Raw genomic sequence first — 5,081 nt, 5'->3', positions numbered from 1 at the left:
GCATAAAAAAATATGTAACCATAACACACATATAAAGATTAATAATTAAAATGGAAATCATAGCACTCGCCTAAAAGTCTACATGATATAATGTAGTGTTATGTTAGTGGAAAATTATCCATGAACATTGAGTTGTGGTCCTGCTGCTAGTTTTTAAAACTTGGATGAGAACTTGCATAACATATATCCAAGATAAAAGATCAATATTACAAATTTACAATATACATGAGGTTATATGCATCAATAATCATCGTAATTAAAATTGTAGCAAACATTTCATAGATTTTACAAGATAGATGAGGTTACATGACATATATTCTAAGCATAAAATAGTATTTTTAAGCTATACTCTTTACCGTAGCATGTAGCCTTTAAAGTGAATTAAGCATCTTATATAAATGAAGCATCCACGCCATTTTTAATCAAACAGATTGAAATATAAATTCTTCATTAGATATTTATTAGCAAACAATCCAATGTTACATTTTAATCATATATGTAATACACCAACCTTAAACATCAGGCCTATGTCAGACTCTACAGTATTATTATAAGTTAATGTGTATAAACAATTAGCAATAGAACATTCTATCAGTTTCACATACCAAAATTCGATTTTCAAGGTTAGGAAAGGTACCATATTTGATCGATGCTTATAGGTCGAAAGCCAAGGTTATTATCTCTTTGGAGCAAGTAGTGGGAAGGTCATATAGACCTTTACAACTTGCTTTTTCAAGGACCCACATGACTCCATAAGCGGCTCGACAAATTGTGGTCCAAAGCAAAGATAAAATTTCGGGGTCGCTTTAAAATACAAATTGCTTAGTTAGGACCACCCTTAGAGCATGTAAACAAAACCATAAATCACAATAAAAACTTAATTTCTTTCTATGATAGCAAATTTAAATGGAACTTATAAAACATATAATTAGGCCTTTAAGCTTTCGGAGCAATTTTCACCTTTTAAATTCATGTGCATTGTAGCCACCTGACCATGATTTTCTAATGATTAATTAAAACCAATTTCTTGAAAGATCTATATTTTTTAAGCATACAAATGACCTTGTAGTAGCTCTATTCGATTAAAATGACCAGCTCTATTTAAACAAATTAAACCAGATTGAACAATTTCGATTCATCAAGCTACAAAATTGATATAGTTTTAGCTACAAAAGCGTCTAATTGAACCATTTCTATTGATAATAAGCTAAGAATTACTTTTAGTCGGTTCTATTCAATTTATGTAAACTAGAATAACTGTCATCTAATTCTCATGTTATTTTTCAGTCTCCACCTATAGACATTTTGATTTGATAGGTCTCATACATAACATTGGTTTAAAGTTATACCTTAGGTAATGCGACCTCTACAACAAGTTTTGATAATACTTCAGCTAGAAAAGCATATTGAGCATCTAGTGTGTCCATGAGATCCACCTTTAAACCATTCACTCTTATGATAAACTCCTAAATAATTAACAAAAGAATATATAGAATTAAAAAACATAATTTTTTTGAACTCTGCACACTTAGGCACTACTAGAAAAAACACCTTTCTTGACATGCATTGCGTGTCATAAAAGGGTCTTTATGACACGCAAATGCGAGTCGTTGATTGAGGAGTCATAAAATTAACAAGACATGCATTTGTGTGTCATGTTTTTATGACACACATTTAATGACACGCATTCATGACACACATTCATGACACTTATTTTATGACACTCATGACACATTTTAATGACACACATTCATGACACTTATTTTATGACACTTTTTAATGACACACGTTCATGACAAGCATTTATGACATATACGTATGACATTCATTTACGCGTGTCATGCTTTTAATTGTATATTTTTTTTTATAAAATTACTAATTTGCTCTGCATACATGTATAATAACAAAAACAATAAATCTTTTTCATAAACCAAAAAACACATATATATACCAAAACAATCCATTACATAATCATTTGTCAAGTATACTACAAATATTTTAACGTTAACAAAAAAAGAATTGTTTGTCAATACATTATCAACACCTAAAATGTCACTTAAAAATAGAGGTAACCGCATAAGTCGACCAATCTTCGCGAATGCCATCCATATCCGCAGCCGAGTATTCCTCTACTTCTTTCCCAACATGAGACAACAATTAAATAAAATAAATCATAAAAGTCAGAATTTAATCCTAATATATGAATTTAAGAATTTGTCTGGATATATAAGTACATATTTCTCTAATATACAGACTAAAATATGCCTAAACTTACATTATCATTGTCAAGTATTTCAACTCCATCATAAGCTATCTCCTTCATAAACTTCATTAGTGTGGTTCTTTTACGCATCCGCTTAAGAAGACCAGAAACAGAAAAGCTTTAAAAAGTGAAACTACTAGAATACCATCTGTTCCATTAGGATAGCTTACCACTGGTGGATGATCACATTGATTGCATGTAACAAATATTAATGCAATTCATATATACACAATATAAGTTACCTCTATGGACACCAAGTTGATCTGAGAATAAACCAGACTGCATAAACCGGACATGCCAGAAGTTCTTGAAAATCAAAGGTGGAACTTCCTAAGAGATTGAAGCAAAATAAAAAAGAAGTTTAGCATAAAAAAAATCTACTCCAAAACAATTTTCAACAATTTATAAGAGTAGAGTTGATTCAAGTTTATATGGAAGTTGCAGGTTCAAGTCCCACAAGTGAAAGGATTAAAAAAAATTAAGAAAAAAAAAGATAAACCTGATTAGCAGTCCAATTTTCAAAAACATTAATAGTCCGAAATCTCATTAATGAAATTAGGGGGCAAAGGAGCCAAGCCACTTGAGCTCGGCTAAAAAAAACTCAAAACGAGCCAAACTTAAACGAGCTCAGGCCTAAAAACAAGCTTGTTTAGTAAACGAGCCTGACTTCGAGCTTCGTTAATCGAACTTAAGCCGGCTCGCGAGGTAAATGCATCGTAATGATTCTAGACACCATAGTTATAACTTATATCTTTCTTGAGCTTAATTTCCTGCCACTAAAAACTTGAAGAAATATAACCTAACCTCAATGAAATTAAACTCAGATGAATAACAGAAATTTGGACCTCAAATGTTAATTTTTTATGCAGACTGTGATGTATGTGCTCACAGGCATGGCAAACTAATATTCCATTGTTTTTTGTCAAGGCCAATGTTTAGGCAACGGGCTCAAATATTACATACAACTTAATCTGAATGGCAATTGATCTAAATAAAATTCTATAAAATTAACATAAAGAAACATTACATATCTTAAACGGGTCATATTCAAATGTTTGTTGAAAAGTAAGACATATCTCAATAAGTTCATACCATGCCACTTATCGGTTGTGAAACTTATAAATATTTATTTAGGTACATCAACTATTTCAGACAACATAGGAATTATATTAAATTAAAATACATCAACTCTTTCAAACAACATAGGAATAATATTAAATTAAAAAAAGAAGACACCTATCACAAACTTAAGGTGCACAATTTAGGGTGTACGGGGTGGTCGCGGCAAAGGGTGCGGCAAGCCCCTTTGCTGCTCGGTAAACACCGCCGCCACCAATATTTGCCGCACGGGGAGGAGATCTTTCGGGGAAAGCTTGCCGCATGCTATGCTTAACCAATGAGATGTTTTGTTTTGTTTTTTTTTAATGGTTTGGGGGAAACCACCTCTATGTTTTTTGGGTAAGAGGGAAGAATGAGAGGGGAGATGACATGGCATATTATAATTGAGTGGGTGAAATTTTCCCCCTAACTCATTAGGCATGCACCCCTTACACCCTTAGAAACTATTTGTTTCACCCAACTGCTAAAAAAAGAGTCATTTTAAAGAACACCTTGTGTGCAAAATAAGTTCTTTTAATTCATTCAAACATCTTTAACAAAAAAAACTAATGATCGCTATTCATGGCATATGCTACAGTTCTGTTGTAATGCTTTCACAAAAGTATGCAAACCAACTAAAAAACAAAATACAAAATCACAGAAACTAAATTTAGAAGCACAATTGTGATTAAAGCTAAGCACCAACTAGAGTTCTTCAATTAACCCTTAAATTCCAAGTAAACACAGCAAGTAAAGTAAAAAAAAATCATAACTAAACCAACAGCTTTTTGTTGTTTCTTTTTTCTGCCATGGATAAACTCTGATCGCTAGTTCTGTAGAAATAAGTGATGCTTCAATGTTGTCACAAACAAGTAAGACTCAACAAAAAGTGAACCATCTACCTTGACTTTATGGATCACATCCATTTGAACTCAATTTATGTATTAAGAATACAGTACCAACAAAACAAAACACTAGATTGAAAAATTAGGGAAAAAGGAAAATTACTCCATCAAACGTCCAGTGGAGTTCAGGTACGCATAACTCACTGTAGTTCCCATCAAATGTCCAGTAGAGTTCTCGTACGCATAACTCCGATCAAGCCTCCGGTGACCATCGATGAGCCTTTGATCTTGGGCTTAATTCCTGCAAAATTCAAACCAGATCTTACGTTAATGAGAATATTAAACGGAGACTGAATGATAATAATAACAATAGTAGATAAATAACGGAATTGGAGACCGAAGAGGTAGCCGACGGTGACGTAGTTGGAAAAGGTGAAGATGGTTAGAGCTGATGTGAAGATGGTAGCGGTAGGCGCTAGGGTTTTCAACTAATGCAGAAAGATCTGTGTATTTGTGTTATTAATTAACTGGGGGATTAGAAATGAGAAGTATTATGATGGATTTTGGGAGGGGAAAGAAAATTTAGGCGGAAAATATAAAAATATGAACGGGAATTTAAAATTTTCATGTGGGAAATTAAGTTGGGGATTATATTCTATGCAAACGAGTCGAGCTACTCTAGTTCGGCTCCAAACAAAAACTTGAAACGAGCCGACCTTAAAATTAATCTGAGTTTAGCTTATCGATCTCAATCAAGCTGGTTTGCGAGCCTTCACGAGCCCACCGTTTATATATTTTTCAATTAATATATTAAATATATATTTAAACAATAATAATAATAATTACCACTTGTAAAATATATTAAACGATCCGAA

At 32.6% G+C, this 5,081-nt stretch overlaps 1 long non-coding RNA gene across 2 annotated transcripts; it reads right to left on the bottom strand.

Moving 5' to 3' along the window:
* Positions 1 to 1,944: 1,944 nt before the first annotated feature.
* Positions 1,945 to 4,794, bottom strand: LOC110909075. 2 transcript variants are annotated; one of them, XR_002575113.2, is made up of 5 exons: positions 4,604 to 4,794; positions 4,370 to 4,507; positions 2,506 to 2,593; positions 2,276 to 2,356; positions 1,945 to 2,135 (listed from the first exon to the last, which is right to left on the bottom strand). It is a non-coding gene; the product is annotated as an uncharacterized LOC110909075 (long non-coding RNA). The 2 variants fall into 2 exon arrangements; XR_002575112.2 differs by having other exon boundaries at positions 1,945 to 2,132; positions 4,604 to 4,792.
* Between the last annotated feature and the right edge of the window lie 287 nt (positions 4,795 to 5,081).

Source organism: Helianthus annuus, chromosome 14 (assembly GCF_002127325.2).
Source record: "Helianthus annuus cultivar XRQ/B chromosome 14, HanXRQr2.0-SUNRISE, whole genome shotgun sequence".
In the NCBI taxonomy this organism is placed as follows: Eukaryota; Viridiplantae; Streptophyta; class Magnoliopsida; order Asterales; family Asteraceae; genus Helianthus; species Helianthus annuus.
The sequence above is the reverse complement of the archived record's forward strand: the minus strand, read 5'-3'. Positions and strand labels throughout refer to the sequence as shown.